Genomic DNA, 20,491 nt, shown 5'->3' on the forward strand with positions numbered 1-20,491 from the left:
TGAGAGATGTTCCTCAGCCCCGGGACTGGTAGAGGTCAGAGACCCCGCCTGCTAAATTTCCTGATTGACTCTGATTGGAGCCGCCTGGATCTGGTTCTTACCGGTAAGAAACTTATTTCTGGTTCTGTTCTGTGGGTGCCCATCTGGGGTCTCTGGAAGGCTGGACGCAGCGCTACTTCCGAGACCAGATCCCGGCGCACGACGGTGCCAGGTGATCCTCAGTCGGTTGTCTTTGTCTTTTGTTATTCTGTGTTATTGTGGTCTAATTGTCTCTATCATTAGAATGGGTCAGTCTGCTTCATGTTCTTCTGTCTGTACTCCCCTGCAATGTTTTTTGAAAAATTTCAGGAATTCAAGCGGCGAGCAGATGATTACGGAGCTTCCGTTAACGCTTTTAATTTATAGAAAGTTTGTGAGTGGGACAGGAACAGGGAAGTGCTGGTGCAGGAGCGCCGCCATGTAAGTCAAAAACTCAGACTGTCTGATGTATAAATGTAAGTGTGAGGGTTTGTGTGAAGTGAAAGCTACTTTGTGTCATCTGGCTGTATACATGACAGTATTTGTTATCTCTTTCTGTTGTTTAATTTGTTTAAAGACAGTGCACCTCCCTGCTTTAGAGGGAAGACAGTAGAGAACTTTTAATTGCTTTTCCTTGATTTGTAATTTGCTGTGTTAGTTTAAAATTTTGGAATTCTAGGGTTAATTTGTGAAGGTTGCCAATCCAGAGAAGTTTAAACAAAGGCTTGTTGGGTTAAGATTAGTCATAATTAACTGCTTTGTAGGCTGCCTTTTTCAGCCCTCCTAGCAAACAGAATCATGTGGTCCCGAGAACTGGGACCTGCCTGCCCTTCCTGATAGATTTACAGTGGGTCTCTCTCTGGGGGAGGAAAAGAGCCGAAAACTGCTCCAGAGAAGGTGTGAGAAAGGGTAGAGGCGGTGGAATTCACTCTCGGCCTGCTGAGATAGAGAAGCCCTAGGCTGGGGGACAGGGGATGGTTGGAGATATCAGAAGTGGTGAAGGTTGAGATCCTCTGGGGCCTTGGAGTAAAGAAGGAAAATCTGGGAGGGAGAGCAGCTGTTCCTTAAGTGTAAAAAGCCTGGTTATACAGGATCTCAGACCGCTTGCCTTATGTCCCCTGCTAAGGACAGAGTAAATGGTTAATGCAGAAAGGGGGGTGGGGGGCCTCGGCGGGGAGAGCAGGGAGAGATAGGTTTTTGTTGATTTTGCTGGGTACAACCTGCTCTGCTGGCGTCCTTGGTTTCTTACTTATCTGAACTATTTGGGCTTCAAGGCTTTCTGCAAAACACAGTGGATCTTCCTCTGCCCTGTTTTCTTCTCTTTAACCCTTCCAATACACATAAAAAAAAAAAATCTCATTGTCTGAGCCTGGCAGGGAGAGGTTACTGGGTACTTCTTGGGCAGTGGTGGAATATTCAGAAAAGGAACTTTAAGATATAATATCTTCAATATTACAACTAGTTTAAGTTTTAAAAATCTGTCTGTCAAAAAGAAATTTTTTTGAACTAAATTATATCAATACAATATATAGGTATATTTTCTTGAAAAAGTACATTTAAAGTGTGTCCATCAATGTTAATCTAAGAAATTCTGGCTGTTTATTTTTAGGAGTCATTAAAGGATTGAGGTTTCAAAGAATAAGAAATACTGAGTAGAAGGTCTGAGGCATGGTTATGCATTTTTAAAGGACACAGAAAGAAGGTTTGAAGGCTAATTTAGAAGTGTAAAATTAATAAGGGTTGTATATGTGATAAGATAGAGAAGAGAAATGTTGTAAAGAAACTGATTAAATAATACAGGCCAGTAAGCCAGGAAGAGTAAATAATTTCAAGGAAAATTCTATCTTAAAGCAGGTCAGTATATTTTTCTCCTTATACAATTCCTCCGAAATTTGGCAATACTTAATAAATAAATCATGGCAATACATTTCTTTGCATAAATTCAATAAGACCGGTTTCCAATAGTAGTTTCATTAACCAGAAACTTTGACTAGAGTATCATGTTTTAAAGAGCCCTGCCTGAACTCTGAAGACTTGAAGCCAATAAGAGTGCCATGGAGAAAGCCTGGTAATTCTGCTTGATAGACAGGTGAGGACTTCACCTAACTCAGCAGATACTACAGGCAGGCCTGACGGCAGCTGGATGGCTTGGCTTCCTGGCCCTACGGGGCACATTAAGATTCAATCATGAAATTCCAGCAAAGGTAGTCAGTTACAATTCTTGTTATGTTTATGCAAACAATCAGGCCAAATTAAATACAACAGATAAATTAGTCTTGATTTGGCTCTTTTGATAAACATGGGGGTAATTTTGAGGAGAAAAATTCTATTTCAATAGAAGTTATTAAAACTGAAAGGTTTTCTTTCCAGACCATTTGTTACAGTTTGTCTCCGCCAGGTCACAAGCCCACCTCCTTCTGTGCCCAGGCCTCATCCTCCCTCTGACAGACAGCAAGGATCTCTTGGCTCTGAGACAAACCTCTGACCCGCCTCAGCAGGAAGTAGCTAGAAGAGCCCACCGACGTCCATTTTCCCTAAAAGAATTCAGAGCCAGGATCCTTGAGGTAATATATTAGGCAGTTAGACAGATATGAGCAAAGCAAGGATGATGGGCCAACTAGCACTACCAGATGTAATTAAGTCTTTCCATCTCTACCTATGTGAGACAAGGGGACTCCCCATAAGCAAGAGGGAACGAGGCTGCAGATAAAGCAGCCCGGGAGGCTGACGTAAAATCAGAGGGGCCTCTACAGATTCTAGTGACTCTTCCAAACCCTGACCTACCCACCTCACCAGCTTACATGGAAACCCAATCTAGAAAAGCTGAAATCCATAACCAATCTTTACTCAAGTTCTTACAGGCTTTACAGTCCACCCAGAAAGCAGTCCAGAAGCATGTCTGATCCGGTCCATCCTTCCACCCTGGTGACTCTGTTTGGATAAAGAAATTTGCCACGCAAGGACTGACTCCTACCTGGAAAGGACCACCTCCACAGCAGTCAAGGTCGATGGGACCCTATCGTGGCTTCATCACACCTGGCTTAAGACAGCCCAGGCAAGATAGAGTCCAGGACTCTTCGGACCCTCTAAAGATTAGTCCTGGCCCTCATTCCAGGCCCTTATCTTATAAACAGGCCACTGACTTTATTCAGCAGAGAATTAATTCTATCAAGCTTATAGTCCTCAGGGGTCAATATAACTCCCTCGCCAACAATGACCTAAAAGAGTCAATGATTTGACTCATGTACATAAAACCAGTGGGGAATGTTGGAGAGTGGGAATTTTTGAGCATGCTTACTACTACCATTCCAGAGAGACCGTGGACTATGCCCCAGACAGAGTTGTCAGTGCTGACACCAGGCCGGGCCTTGAGATACAGTCTCATGGCCCCTTCCCAGCACATAGGCCTTCTTTCATAGAACAGTGTCAGCTTTCTGAAGAACAGGATGACCCTGTGAATAACATGGTCATCAATGGCATGATCCTGACGTTGCTTGGGAAAAACTGTTTTGTCTTGGGTTACTTGCTCTGCAAAAACAGGATGTGGTTAATGTGCTTAAAAGTGGTCCCGCACAAAGGGTCGGGGCTGCTCTCTGGACTCCCTGCATGGAGAAAGGCAGAGCAGTCGCCGGCTGGCTGGCCGGCCAGCTGGCCGGCTAATAAAGGCTCCCTAAATTTTAATTTGGTCTGGGCTCCAGTGGTCATTCACTCGTGCTCGCTCCACAACACTTCCTTGGGCCTTGGGATACCGTAATAGCTTAGAGGCACATATTGAGAAATGACACTTCTGACTCTTCGTTCTACATCCACTCTAGACATAGGGAACAACAGGGTTGGGGAGCGATTTAAGCAGCACGCTGAGAAAAAATTTCTGAACTTTGGTCAATTTATAGCACCCCATCCAATCTCAGTTTCAAGAATATGTTTCACAAAGGATCTGTTTGCCATTTTGCAGGTGGAAATATTGTGTGCACATTTAAGTAACCTCTGAAATATGGAACACTAAATTTACCTTAAATATTTTTAAATACATTTGCACAATCAAAGAAAAATCATGACAAATAACAAATTGCACTTACTATAGGTAACTTGAGCACACACATTTAAAAAAAAATGCTATTCAGTTTGAAAGTGTGGTGTGGTGTTTCTTCCTTTTCCGCGTCCCGCAGGGAAAGGGAGAAAGACAGGTTCCTGAGGGGAGGAGCTGGGGGTTAAGAAATTAGAAAAAGAGACAAGAGACAGAAATAGATTCAAGGTGGGTGCCGGATGGCTTCCTGTCCTCTGATAGAGAGACAGTCACACTCACCTCAAACAACACAGCATATTTATTGGTTTCCAAAAGGGATTTTATGATCAAAAGGAGTTTCGGGTGTGCCCAAATCCTATTCATCAGGATCTGAGTAAGCTCCTCATTTTGGGTGGGTCAAGGTCCTTTTTGTTCCTCATTCCAAGTACATGGAATCAGTACTGATAACAGGATTCTGCCAGTGCCCTTGGGCTCAGCTGAATAAGAATTAAAAAAGTATCCATGTGCCTTCCCAGATGGCACTCTACAGAAAGATGAACTTAGTACCAGTACTCTCTTCCTCATCTCATTAATCAGTAAAGAACTACACTTTGAATTCTGTTCCCGCCCCTAAGTGTTTATGGACCAATCACCTTACCACACATACTCAGTCATCGTCTATAAAATTGGAATCACATTAACACCTATTGGTAGGATGGTATAAGGATTACATATACAGATAGACACATGCAAGGGTTTTGAGTTTACCCTGTTTATTGTTCTTCAAGGTGAGTTGTTCACTGGAAGTTGTAATCATGAACCTGAATATCAGGAAAGCAGGGAGAGGTGTGGTTTCTTCATAGGATGACTGCTTGAACTTAAGCATGGAAAACTGAGATAAAACAGGCATATTATGAATCTATGCAATATTATTTTATGGAAAAACAGAATAATGTAACAAGCTGTACCTTTAAGCTTACCTCGTATCATCTAATGACATATAAAAGATTCAATCACTAAGATTAAGGGAATAAGCTACTGATATTGTATTGGTCATTTACGAAGCCCTACTCAAAATATTTTTGTTTTGTTGAGCTTATGATATGAGAAGATTCAATCTTAGAACACTGACCAATTTGGGGCAAACCAACTTTTGTAGGTTGCCAAAACCTGCTTGGAAGGGACAGATACTTTCTTGTGAAAGAAACATACAAAAGCAGACTCTTTGTCAAAGTCATTGAGAACTTAGCACATGCTTTTCACTATGTTTGGAACTTCCCATTCATCCTTTAGTTAAAACCCATGACCTCAATAATTAGCTATTTTAGGTAAAAGAACAATGACAAAAAATGTTTAGTGGGCCCCAGCCAGTGTGGCTCAGTGGTTGAGCGTCGACCTATGAACCCAGAGGTCATGGTGTGATATCCAGTCAGGGCACATGCCTAAATTGTGGGCTCAATCCCCAGTAGGCGGCATGCAGGAGGCAGCTGATCAATGATTCTCTCTCATCTTTGATGTTTCTATCTCTCTCCCTTCCTCTCTGAAATAAATTTAAAAATGTTTAAAAAAATAAGCTTAGTGGGACTATATATCATATACTTATTAAGTGATACCTCTAAGAAGCAAAGCCACTCTTCTGATTCCGCAGCCTATGCTCTCCCAATGATTCATTTGAGAGGTTGGCTAGGAGGGTTTCTCGAATTTGACTGACACGGGGAGGTTTCAAAACCTCAAAACCCCCAAAATAAAAACACAATTAAATATATACCTTATTAGGTGAAATTCCATTAAAGAATACAGAAGCATGTGGCAAAATATAGCAAAATCTGTTTGTATATGTGTATATATACATACATTTCCAAATATTAAACTTGTTATTTATCTTCGCCATCCTCCAAAGAATCTTCATGGATTGAATTTCATATTACGCTCTACATTTGGTTGAAGCAGATTGTTGGTGTTTTCATAAATTCCAAAAGCCTAGGAGAAGACTCTTTTCATCTGGAGTTACCAGAGACCTGTACCATCTGAAGCAGGGCTAGCAAAGTGGGGGCAACAGGGGCCACGGCCCAGAGCAGCGTGGCAGTTTTGCTCAGATCTTTGAAAAACCACTAAGTTCTTTCTGGCCTTTCTAAAAGACAAACACTTTGCAGAAAAGCTGTGCGGTGAGGAAAACTATCAAAAATCATTCTTGTAGAACAGTGAGGCAGTGAGGCAAACATTATCTCCCTTGTGGTTTTAGAGCCTGTAATAGAAATTAACAGTGCCATCTGCAGCCCGATTATGCACTTGAAGATCCCCGCATGGTTTATAGCATGCATTATGGTACACAGCAGCTATTTTTGCTAAGCTAGTCACAGTTATATTCATTTCCGCAAAATTAAAAGACCCTATGGACATAAAAAATACCAAGACAGAGGTGGGGGAGAAGCCCATGTAAGCGTTAAAAAACCTTCCTCATCTGGGTTTATCTGACAGCCTCCAAGTGACTGGCATCAATTCTCTCTAGTTCCTTATTGCCATCTTCACCCTGCTTTAGAAATAAATTTTGTGCTGCTACACTGTATTATATTATCTACTCCAGTGGCCTAAGCTAGCAATGGGTTCCATATGTTCACCATCTTTGTGTGAAATAAGTCTCCTGAATTTTCCATTTGCTGTTAGGTGTTGTTTTTTTTTTTTAAGATGGTCAAATGTTCTGCAGAGGTGTAATAGGCATAAAGAGGTTGGTAGTTCCATCAGTGATGCACATCATGATCCGTGGATAGAGAAAACGTAAGGGATTTTCTTGGAAACTTAGTTTAAAATTAGTAAATTAGTTAATTTCCTCTATAGATTAAGCCAGAAGGTTTTGGGTCACTAATGTTCATTTATAAGATGGAGTAAAATGGGTATTGAGGAATTAAAGCGAAACCCATGTCAGAGTAAAAAGCTACCTGTCTTAATGGGCATGTCATAAAACTCACATAGTAATGTAGATTTTGCTCAATGTTTCCAGCTCAAATGAAAAATACAATGTAAAGTATAGAGCATGTTGAAATGAAACAATCTGCTTTACTGAGAATGGAGGGAAACTCACACTTATTAGATGCCTACCTTAATATGCAGTTGATGGGTATTTTTCACATTTAGTTTATTTAAAACCCATACTAATCCTCCTAAGTAAAATCGACAACCTCCATTTCCCAAATAAGGAAAATGGAGCCCAGCCAGTGTGGCTCAGTGGTTGAATGTTGATCCACCCACCAGGAACTAATCAGTTCGATTCCCCATCAGGGCACATGCCTGGGTTGCAAGCTAGATCCCCAGTAAGGGCCATGCAGGAGGCAACTGATCAATGTTTTTATCTCTATCTCACTCTCCCTTTTCTCTCTCTAAAAATCAATAAAAACATTAAAACACAAGAAAATAAAAACCCAAAAGGTTTACTTATATCAATATATATAAAAGCCTAGGTCAGTGGTTGGCAAACTGCAGCTCGAGAGGCACATGCGGCTCTTTGGCCCCTTGAGTGTGGCTCTTCCACAAAATACCACGGCCTGGGTGAGTCTATTTTGAAGAAGTGGCGTTAGAAGAAGTTTAAGTTTAAAAAATTTGGCTCTCAAAGGAAATTTCAATAGTTGTACTGTTGATATTTGGCTCTGTTGACTAATGAGTTTGCCGACCACTGGCCTAGGTGACCGTCTGACTATTCGACTGTCTGACTGGTAGCTATGATGCACAATGACCACCAGGGGGCAGACAGTCTGATGGGTAGTTATGACATGCACTGACCACCAGGGGGAAGACGTTCAACGCAGGAGCTGCCGAGCTGTGGTGACTTGGCAGCTGTGGTTCTAGGGTGACACACCCAGAACCAGAGAGGAGGGAGCCTGATTCCAGGGTGTATCACCCGAGAACTGCCCTCTCATAATCCAGGGGGAATGTTGGAGAGCTGGTTTTGGCGGATCCCCACAGGTCAGGCCGAGGGACCCCACAGGTGCATGAATCAGTGCACTGGGCCTCTAGTCTTATTATGATATCCATTGCCAAATGGATCTCCAGTGTGGTTTCAATTCCTTTAAGTAGAGAGACATAGCACCACTCATTATCTATATTCCAACTCTCCCCAAGCTTCAAATTCAGTGATGGGGGATTATCTTCTTTGATTAAGATGGTTCTTTGGTCAAGGGTATATAAATGCAGGTATATGCTATCCTCTAAAGTTTTCCATGACTACCAAGGACTGGCCAATATTCAGGATCAATTGTAACCTTGGCTGGAACCAGAGTGATTATAATAATCCTGAAGCTATAGACTAATGAAACAGAGTTTCCCTTTATAATTTCAAAGGAAGTACCAAAATTATATTACATTTTTTACAAATGCAAATTAAGTAGCTGGAGATACAATATTCCTGGCAAGTCAGAAATTTAAAATATCAACAGTCTTTATTGCTTTTAGACAGGATCTTCAATAACAAAGTTATTACTCTCTTTTTTTAAGTTTTCAAATCCCAGGTTAACATTTGCAACTAAATAAGTACTTGTTAAATTGTCTATTGAATTAATAGTTTTAGTATACAGGTGGGTTTGAAATGAATCCCCAAAATGCAAACACCTTTTATAGTTCTATTTTATTATTTTTTAATATCATAAATCCACTCTCCTGATTGTACTCAGTTTGAAAACCACAGTGTTTTAGTCAGAAAAGAATGGCTTTTGCTATAATTAAAACACAATGAAACCCCAACATCTGAGAGGCTTAGAAACAACGGTTTACTCCTATTGTTGCTAAGTGTCCATTGCAGGTCCATTGCTGCTCTGCTCCAGGTGACTTCACGTGGGCCCAGGGTCATGGAGCAGATGGGGGAAAAAAGCATATTTAGGATTATGAACCAGCACTTTCAGCACACTTAGTTGAGAGAGATATCTCTTCTCAGATTTCATTCATCAGAACAAGTTAGATGTTCAAATCTGAGCCAATAGGGCAGAAAAAATATTATCTTTCCCTAAGATAGGCAGTGATGTTTTTAAATCTATCCCCATGTAGCTTACAGTTGCTCAATCTCATAATTATGAACATATGACATAGTAGTGTAGATGGAGAGGTCTGAATGAATGTGTACTAAACTGAGTGTATCAAATACAAGTGAGAAGTAACTGTTCTCCTGCCAGATTTCTGCCGTATGTTTTTATTCTTATGATTCCTCTCTTAAATATTCCAATCCAGTGGAATGGAATTTGGATTAGTATATATCAGTGAATCTCAGATTTATTTCAGTGTGCATGGATTTAGCTAAGTTGACTTAGAAATGTGATTTCTGTTATCATTCCTGAATCATGGGAATAGGGAAGACCAGTGCCAACTTCAGGATTTTTTTTAAGTCCTCAAGCCTAGGATATGTTTCTTTATTGATTTTAGGGAAAGAGGAAGGTAGAGAGAGAAAAACATCAATGTGAGAGAGATACATCCATCCATTGCCTCCCATATGCACTGCAACCAGTGATCAAACCCAAAACCTAAGTATGTATCCTGACCAGAAATCAAACTCGCAACCCTTTGGTAAATGGGGTGAAGCTCCAACCAACTGAGCCACTCAGACAGGGAAGCTTCAAGATTTTATATGTACATCATCGTTTCCATTTCTTACCTAAATTATTTGAATATTAATATTGAATAATCTTATTAAATAATCTGAAATATTCTTAGATATAATATCTAAGTAATTGTAGTGATTTTGTGTTTTAATTATCTTTTCAAACAAGTTTATTATTCTGTTATCTAACAATTACCCAGAGACATGCTTTTCAAAATGTAATCCTATCTAATAAAAGATAGGATTACACATTCACCAGCCATGCCCACCAGCCAATCAGAGCGAATATGCAAATAAACCCAACCAAGATGGCTACGGCCACAGAGAGCAGGAAGGAGGCTTGGGTTTCCCCGGCGATGGAGGAAGCCAAGCTTTCCGCCTGCCCTTGCCGGCCCAGGCCTCCACTCAAGGCTACAAAGTTTCAATGATAGAAGATACATAAACCCAAACAGAAATGGCAGCAGCCTCGGAGCTGGAAAAAGCAGGAGGCTAGGGTTGCCCCCGGCGATGGAGGAAGCCAGGCTTTCCACACACCCTGGCTGGCCCAGGACTCTGCTTAAGGCTACAAAGTTTCAATTATAGAAGATACATAAATCCCCCCAAAAAAGGCTGCTGCCAGGGAGCAAGCAGAAGGCTTGGCTCTGCTCCAGGCTACAAAGTTTCAATTGTAGAAGATAATTAAACCCCAGATACCAGGGCCTCCGCTTGGGTCACCAGGGGGCGTGGCCGGCCTGCAAACCACCACAGACTTCTCTCCCAGGCCACCCCACACCCCAAGGGAACCCCCACCCTGATCCCGGGACATCCTTCAGGGCAAACCAGCTGACCCCCACCCGTGCACCAGGCCTCTATCCTATCTAATAAAAGAGTAACATGCAGATTGACCATCACTCCAACACACAAGGTGGCTGCCCCCATGTGGTCAAAGATCCTGCCCCCATGTGGACACAAGATGGCCACCACAAGATGGCCAGCAGGGGAGGGCATTTGGGAGGGACCAGGCCTGCAAGAGAGGGCAGTTGGGGGCGATCAAGCCTGCAAGGGAGGGCAGTTAGGGGTGACCAGGATGGCAGGGGAGCAGTTAGGCACAATCAGGCTGGCAGGGGAGTGATTAGGAGGTGATCAGGCTGGTAGGCAGAAGCAGTTAGGAGCAATCAGGAAGGTATGCAGGTGAGTAGTTGGGAGCCAGCAGTCCTGGATTGTGAGAGGGATTTCCGACTGCTGGTTTAGGCCCGATCCCTGTAAAGTGGCAGTAGGACATCCTTCAAGGGGTCCCAGATTGGAGAGAGTGCAGGCTTTGCTGAGGGACACCCCCCCCCCCCCGTGCACGAATTTCATGCACCGGGCCTCTAGTATGTATATTTTTTAAAACAAGACTTAATTGGTCATTTAAGCATTACTGTTAACAGTTATTAACATAATCAGCTGTCTATTGTTCATTTTCAGTGCTCTAATGACCAATATCTGCACAATTATTTGGTTATATTGTGCAGCTGCCCTGACTTGGATGATAAAGTGGTCATTTTAAATGAATGACTCTTGCTTTATAGCTATGGCCTGAACTAGTTACCAATGAAGGGTTCACTTTTAAAATTCATGGCAAGACCAGATGTAGGATCAGTAAATGAAAGGTTAATTTCATCTCTTTCGTATTTACCTACTCCAAGTCAACTGTAATGATTTCCAGCTTGTATTGAGTTTGTTATGCCAGGCATTGTGGTAACTAGTTTTCATGTGATATTTCATTTACACTATAAACTCATGAGTTAAGTACTATTATTGCCTCCATTTTTCATGCAAAAACTAATTGTTAGAGAGATTATATACTTCCTCCAAGGTCACACAGTGAGTGGTAGACAGGAATTCAAACCCAGGTTATTCTGGCAGCAGTCTATGCTTGAAATCAGTGCTTCTCTAACTTAAATATGACCATGAATTACTAAGGGATCTTAATGATTTTATGATTTGACTAGAGGCCTAGTGCACTAAATTCATGCATGGGGGGGGGGTGTCCCTCAGCCCAGCCTGCACCCTCTCCAATCTGGGACCCCTCGAGGGATGTCCGACTGCCCGTTTAGGCTCGATCCTATCACAATCCAGGACTGCTGACTCCCAACTGCTTGTCTGCCTGCCTGCCTGATTTCCCCTAACCGCTTCTGCCTGCCAGCCTGATCACCCCCTAACCACTCCCCTGCAGGGTTGGTTCCCCCCAACTGCCCTCCCCTGCTGGCCTGATCGCCCACAACTGCCCTCCCCTTCTAGCCATCTTGTGGCAGCCATCTTGTGTCCACATGGGGGTGGCCATCTTTGACCCATGGGGGCAGCCATCTTGTGTGTTGGGGTGATGGTCAATCTGCATATTACCTCTTTAGTATATAGGATAGGTCTAGAATATGGCATAGAAATCTGTTTCTAACAATCTGTCAAGCAATGTCCATGCCTCTAGTTCTCAGGCTATGTTGTGAACAGTAAAGCTCTAAGTCTCCATTCTGCCTCCATATTTCTATTGCACCTCTATTCATAGAAACAGCAGTGGATTTTTCTAGGAGAAAGTGAGGAAAATTGCCTATTCTATATTCCTTTCTTCCAACAAACCCCTCCCAGCTACCACCCTCCTTAGTCCCAACCACTCAGGCGCCTGCCAGTGCCAGCCTGCCTGGTCTGTTTTCTAACTGTTGTTTGTTTGTTGTTTGTTTTGCTTCAGCCTCCACTGCTTCTCTCCTGCAGAGTCTATTTTCTCTGGGTAATTTTTGTATACTGAAGAAACAATTGATTAGTTTGTACCTCAACTTCATCAAAACACCTCTTGCTTTAGCTTTGGAAAACTCATTTCCTTTAGCAAAAAGGAAAAAAAAAAAAAAACTAGCTAAATATAAATCTGTTCATCTTCTTACAAATGAAGAGAGGTGGGATTAATAAATTAACTCTCCAAATTATGCTAGCATTTTTCAAAGGAGGCTTACCACGGGGTCTCAAGAGATTTTTCCTGGTCACAGTTCTAAGAAATGAGGTTAATCCAATCATTCTTAAATTACTGCATGTGGGCTGCCACCTGGGCTGACCCTGATCAGACTTAATCCACCAAAACATATTTCCCTAATCAGAAAAGAAGTAATAGAGGGAGAGTTTAAGCCACAGTAACTTCTTAGCTGGTGGATATTTGCTACTCTTTTTAACTTCAATAAGACAATTGCTCACCTGACTTTCTTGTTATTCTTTGTAGATTTCAACAAGCCTGCCTCTTTTTTATTTGGTGCCTAAACCCTCACACATAGACTTTAATGAATTACATTAAATTGTAGTCTTTCTTCTTGTTCTATTAGTCGTTTGATAAGCTTTTTTAATTTTGCTTTCTCTTTCCATGGAGCCTGCATGTAACACTGTTCTGATAAGCATTTATTGTGGACTCTCACAGTTGGCATTTTAAACAGTCTGGTATTTCCGTGTTGCTTCCTTTAGAACTTGGCCTCATGAGCATTTTAAATCTAATGATATGATGATCACTGGATCGTAGATGCCCAATGTGAAGCTTACTTAACTAGCATGCCTGGCATTCTTTCAGGGACTGGGTCCAGGACTCACTGGAGTCCTGTTGGCTGCTCAACAGGCGACAGAGAAAAGCAATCCTGCTCCACAGGCCCCGAGGACACACGGAGCCCATTCCTTCCCTCGAGCTGCCAGAGCTCATTTCTCTCGCAATGGACGGGCAGTGGAGATTCTCACGCAGGCCCTATTTTTAGCATGAGTCCTGGGGGACTAATCCAGTTATCTTGTTCTAAAATCTTGGGTGGAAATCTGATAAGGAAGCAAGTCCTTTGCTCTGTTTTCTTATAACCATCTGTTGCTCTGGCTGGCTTGGTACCTTTGATTCTCTTCATTTCTCTGTGCTTTTCAAAATCCACAGCCTTGGACTTGAAATTGCTTCTGATGCTCCTGAGCTGCTGCGTGACCAGCGGCCTGGGTTCTCCAAAGTGGGTTTGGGTGTCCATTTTCCCCCACAAATTCCAATGGACGTATGGTCTGAGTAAAAATCCAGTGCATACATTTGTAAATACAATTGCTCTAAGGAGCGTTTTATGATAAAAAGTAATAAATGTTCAAAATTTAGCAGGAGGCACAAAAATATATACTAGTATAATTTTTCTCAGATCTTCACATTCAGAAATGATAGTATTTAGATAGGCTTTGTCCTTGACTTTCCTTCATATCTATTAATAACATAATATTATATTTTATATATCATATCTATTATTATAATATCTGTTACTCTAGAATTCTTATCTTTTTAAAATGCCTTTATTGTTATTCTGTCAACAGTAGTTAAATTGGACCCTCAATTACAATTCTACTTGGTAATGTTATGGAAGTATATTGAACCACTAACATTTATAACCAAGACAGCAGAATCCTAGAAATTGGAAATTAAATCTGTTTGAGTATGGGAAATCAGATCATTCCAAGTTCTTCCTTAAACATATGTGTTTACTTTCATTCAAGAGAGGAGGAAGAAAGAACAAATATTTAAGCAAATGTTCTAAACAAGTGTTTCAAACAATTACAAATTAAGGCATAGCTGCACAATTAGATCTTATTGAGACCCATTGATAGCTTATACATGCCAAGACATCATCTAAGAACTTCCCAATATATAGATTAGGTATCACATCTAAGTCCAGTTAATATTAGCTGATAAATTAAGGTATTTTAAAATTTACTAGCTTGATAAAATTGGTTAATTTTTCATATCAAACAAAATAACATAATGTGATTTCTTACATTATGAAGAGATTTTTCCATAAAAGGGATGATATTTATACTAGATTATACGAAATGTGTGCATGGATAGGCTCCCTAGCGGCTGCCAGCTGCTGGCTGGGGCCTCCCTTCCCTGGCTGCTAGCTGCCCATCAGGGCCTTCCTTTGTTCCATGCTGCCCCCTGGTGGTCAGCACACATCTTAGCGAGTGATCAAAATCCCATTCGGTCGAACTCCTGAGGGGACACTTTGGGTATTAGGCTTTTATATATATAGATTACTATTTTAAATATGTAAAAACCAGAAAATATATGAAATAATGGTTGTTGACTATCAAGCAGGGAAGTGACCACTGAGAGTGGAGAAACACACCTGATGAGCCCAACATTTGCCTCAGCTTATGGTCTGTAGAGTTTCCAAAAAACAGTGAAATGAGGGGAAAGCCCAGAGTTTGTTGGGCTTCCTAAATCAAGAAGATAGAACTGAGGATTTGGAAAATCCAGGGTGGCTAGAATTCAGGGGACAGTGTACTTGAGAAGAGCATGCAGTTTAAAGTTATAGCCCCAGAAATCTTCAGAGTAATCCTCTAAAGCCATTAACTACAGGTAAGTGTGTGCAATTGAGATGTTTATTTGAAGTTAACAAAGGAATGAAAGAAATGGAGCAAAGCAAACAATATATGCAGCTTACACAGAGCTAGATCCCGTTTATTCTTTCAACTGCTGGAGTAAAGAAACCTCTTAATACATGAGCTATTGAAAAGAATGCTCAGGATTATGTTGCTTTAGTTGTGAGGCCAAAGTAGCCCTTAACTAGAGTTTGCTCTGATATAATCTAATAATAATTTAAAACAAGCCTTAAAAAACTGTTTATAATTAACATGTCCCAGGGAAAAGCTCAACAACATTTATACTAATAAAAAGATATACAGAGACCAAAAGCAAACTTACATTGTCTAGCTTCTAATCAAAGAATAGCAGAACTACATAGAAAAATACAAGAAATTTTAAAAAATCTATCAAAACCAGTGAAGAAGTAACACAGATGATAAACTAGTAGATAAGGATATTAAAATAGCTACAATAAATATATTCCATATTTTTAAGTTAGAGGAAAGCATCAGTCTACTAAAGAGAGACATAGTATATACTAAAAAGAATGAATGATAAGAAAGTTGTGGTACATTTACATGATGGAATACTCTGCAGCCATAAAAAAGAAGGAAATCTTACCTTTTGCAACAGCATGGATGGACCTGGAGATTATTATGCTATGTGAAATAAGCCAGTCAGAGAAAAACAAATACCATGTGATCTCACTTATATGTGGAGTCTAATGAACAAAATAAGCTAACGAACAAAATAGAAACAGAGGCTTGAATACATGGAACAGCCTGACAGCTGTCAGAGGGGCTGGGGGAGAGTGAAACTGGATGAAAAAAGGTGAAGGGATTAACCAAAGAACATATACGCATAACCCATGCACACAGGCAATGTGTAGTGATGGCCAGAGGGAAGTGGGTACAGGGCTGGGTAGAGGTGGGCAAAGGGTGAGAAAATGGAGACATCTGTAACAGTGTCAACAACAAAAATAAAGTTGAAAAAAGAACGAATGAAAATTCTAGAAGTAAAAATTATGATGTCATCGTTTTAAAAATGCAATGGATAAGATACACAGTAGAAGAAAGACTACAGAAAGATTAGTGAAATTGAGGACATAGCAATAAATGCAATTCACAATGAAAGAAAGAAGAAAGACTGAAAAAAAATTGTTAGAGCATCAGGAAACTATTAAGATGTCTTCAAGCACCATCATATACCTGGACCTGTAGTTCTAAAAAAGGATGGGGACAGGGAAAAATATTGCAAGAAAGAGCAAGTACTATTTTCCGAAGTTTGTTGGAAATGATAAATTGGTAGATTCAAGAAGCTCAATCAGCTCTAAGTAAAAGAGTTATGATGTAGACTATACCTAGGAACATCATAATCAAATTGCTTAAAAGCAGAGAGAAAATCTTAAAAAGAATTCAGAGTAAGAGAAACATTTTGCACACATCGGGGGTAAAAATGACAGCTAATTTCTTATTTGAAACAACAAAAGCCAGAAGGCACACCAGAAACATCATTAAAGTAGTGAAAATTTTAAAAATCTGTTAATTTAGGATTGTATTCTTAGTAAAAGCTTATTTAAAAAATAAAGCAAAATATGGATTATTTGATAATGAAATTGCTGAAAACATCATCACTAGTAAGTAGCAGAGTGCCAAGAAATGTTAAATATGGAAATATGGACCTTTACAAAGAAGAGTTCCAGAAATAATAGAGGGAATAGCAATACATGCATTTAAAATCTCATTTTAAAAATCATTAACATTTTAAGGCCAACATAATAATAATTTTTCTGATATATATGACATACATGTATATCATATTTGTATTTTTTTTCTATTTCATACCACTCTGTCCATGTTTTTTATTCTCAGTATCTATTCTTTCAAAAACAATAATAAATCTGTTAGAGAAAAAAATCAACTATTACCACAGATAATTTCAAAATTGTATATGGCAACAAAAGCACACTGGCTAGGATAAAAGAAATGAAAGCAAACAGTTGTGAAGTGTTATTCTCTATAGAGAATGCTATAATATACTTGAAACTTAAATGAGGCCAGATTAATTGAGATTAATTATATAAATCATGAAACTAACACTAAAATATAAGGTATAGCCATTCAACAAATGGAAATTAAAAAACACACATCTTAATACTCAATAAAAAAAGATATAGAAAAATGATGAAAAAAGGGGAGAAAGAAGATATAGGAAAACTGTAAACCAAACAGATAAATGATATATTTAAATGCAAATAGCAATAATCACATTAAATATAATGTTTTAAATGGCCTAAAACCGAAGAAAAATATTTTTATATTGGATACAAAAGTGAGACCAAACTTTATGTATAAAGACATAAAGTCTTTATGTTTCACTTTAAATATAAAGACATAAGTATGTTAAAATTAAAAAGGATCCAAGAACATTCTCTGCTAGCTCTATTAAAAAGAAAGTCGTATCATAATATTAGGGAATAGAGATTTCTGAGCAAAGAGAATTATCAGGAACAAACAGGGATTTTCATAATGCTAAAGTGGTAAAAAAAAATCAAGAAATAGAATTATATTAATGTTTATTTTTCTAATAGAAGAGTTTCAAAATATATGAAATCAAAATATATAGACACTGAAGAAGAAATATACAAATCCCTGAGCGTGAATCTTCCATGCAGAAGAACTCCAAATAACTTATGTAGACAGTTTGCCCTAAAGGAGGTGAAGCATAATTCCCAAGGCCTTAAAAATGGGCTATGTATAGTGATTTCCTTCCAGAGACTATAGTAAGAAAAAGGGGGAAATAGAGTAATATTAGAGTGCAGAACCCTGCCAAACACTCTCAGCCAGGGAACTAAGGTCAACATAAATACTGATAAATATTAAAAGTGTGTACCCTTGATAAGATATCATGAAAATGCCCTTTACCTTTGTGATCATCCCATAGTGTTGTGTGTTTATTAGGTTTTTTTGAAGAACTCATTTCATTGTATGTACATACCATTATATGTTTACCCATTTCCATGTTGATGGGCATGTAGATTGCTTCTTATTTAGGCTTTTACAAATAAAGCTGCTATAAACACTTATGTACAACTTTTTAGGTGGGCATTTACTTTCATTTCTTTTGGGTAAATACATGAAAGTGAAATAACTGGACCCAAAGGTAGATGTATGTTTAAGTTTTTAAGAAACTTCCAAAATGTTTTCTGAAGTGGTATTATTTTGTGTATTTTGTTCTACACATCATTACTAGAGGAATATAGAAATCTCTTATGCTGAAATCTGACTTAATTTATGGGTGTGTATATTCTTTAGTTTCTATGTTTTAATTTTATATGTTTGGAAACTCTTATTAGGAAAATGAACATTAACTGTTATTGTATCTTCTTTTTAACTGACTACTTTAATATTATAAAAGCCCCGCTTGGGTTCTGATAATTCTCCTTGCTCAGAAACCTATATTTTCTAATATTAGAATAGCCACTTCACCATCAGGCCAACTATCTCAGTTGGTTAGAGCATCGTCCCCATACACCAAGGTTTGGGGTTTGATCCCTGACCAGGAAACATACAAGAAGCAACCAATGAATGCATAAATAAGTGGAGCAACAAGTCAATGTTCCTCTCTCTCTTCCCCCCCACTAAAAAATAATAAATAAACCATTTTTTTTTTTTAGAAAAGCTAACAAAACATACAAATAAATATTGATAATTAGAGTATGAAAGTTATACCTTAGGCAGAAAGGAAAACCAGTCTAGATTGTTGCCATGCATTTCCATATACTACAGGCAAGCAGAAGGCCCTGGCCATTTTGTGCCATGTTTTAATCCTGCAAAAACTACTGAAGACTACTTTCTTCCAAAACAAGGAAGTAAACCAGGGAGGAAAAAATTCCTCCTTCTGGGAAACAGGATTTCTGATTCAGAACAAAGGCAAATGGCAAGGTTATCAGCAAAGCAAATCCCAGAATTTCAGCTGTAGCCATAGAGGAGTCTGTCCTGAGACACAGGGAATAGAGTGCTCCAGGGTAAAAAGCTCTCTCTCCAAAGAAGAAAAATAAACTGATTAGCTGATGTAATGTGTTTGTGGGAAATTGTGCTGAAATGATGTTAAAATGTATAAGATCTAATAAGTAACAAGAAAATTAAATGAAAGCAAAAAGACAACTTCCAAGTGAAACAAAAAATAACAAAGGAAAATTAAACATAATTCACAAATCTGAATAATACGCAGGAAGACATGATATAAGTGTGGAATACACATTGAAGGAAAACTTGTAACATTGTTATATTGGGATAACTGCAGGAAATAGCTTGTCATCTGCTGTCATAGAAAATTAATAGATAACCCTAGCTGGTGTGGCTCAGTTGGTTGGAGTGTCATCCAGTGCACCAAAAGGTTGCAGGTTCGATTCCTGGTCAGGGCATGTACCCAGGTTGCAGGTTTGGTACCATTCGGCAGGGGGGGGGGGGGGCAGTCAATGTTTCTCTCTCTCACTTTCTCCCTTTCTCTCTGAAATAAAAAACATATCCTCAGGTGAGGATTTAAAAAATAATCTATAGATAATGTGTAAATTGATGAGCAAAAAATGGCAATGTATGTTTCCTGTTTAAAGTGTAAAGACATTTAAGTTCTAGAAGATAATAGTTAAAATAGTCTTCACCATTTGCCTCTTAGGAGACAAATAAACCAGCTCTTCACTTCACTGAAGTTCAAAGAGGGAGAACACAGATAAAAAGAATTTAGTTGCTCCCTACTGCTACACAGAAAGCCAGTTCTTCTTTGAAAATAGATTTCTTATTTTCTTTTTCTATTTTATAAATATTAGTTAATCAAAGTTGATCAGACTTTGAAAAACAAGGTAATGCTTCTTTATTATGTATCAAACACACTTTGAAAAAGATAAAATTAATTCAAGGAATTGCTCCTGAGAAGAAAGCATAAATTATTTCTTATAACGCTCTTGTGTTCTTTGCTGAATCACAAATAAATATCAAGTCTAAAAAGGAAACATAACAAAAAAGTCCTTATTAGAGTCTTCTCATTCTTTGTGATTATGTTTCAAAGTGGTAGCCTTTAAGAAAGATAAACCACACACAATCATTGGTATTATGAACAGTCTCCAGACTCTAAGTCATGACAACACCAGTCAAGAATTGCCTTAATAAATTAAGCATTCTGCTGTGATATTTTTCCCCACTAAGGCCTTTTCACTATTGTCAAAATTTATACATTCAATTCTTTTAAATAAAGATATTGCATTGTATTACCGCATTTCACATCTTTTACAGCAACTCATGCATAAAAATTCCTATAGTACCTATATATAAGTAGTCATAATCTTTGGAAGGTGAATATCTCTTAGTCTATTTTTGTTTGCTTGTTTTTTGTTTTCTTTTATCAAAAAGGAAGCACCTTTTATATGTGTAGTACAAGTTAGGAAATCATAGCAATAGTAAATAATTTTGATCAACACAAAAATAAAAACAAAAGTTATGTTCTAAAATTTACAGATACTTTATAA

Source organism: Plecotus auritus (genome assembly GCF_963455305.1).
Source record: "Plecotus auritus genome assembly, chromosome: 5".
In the NCBI taxonomy this organism is placed as follows: domain Eukaryota; kingdom Metazoa; phylum Chordata; class Mammalia; order Chiroptera; family Vespertilionidae; genus Plecotus; species Plecotus auritus.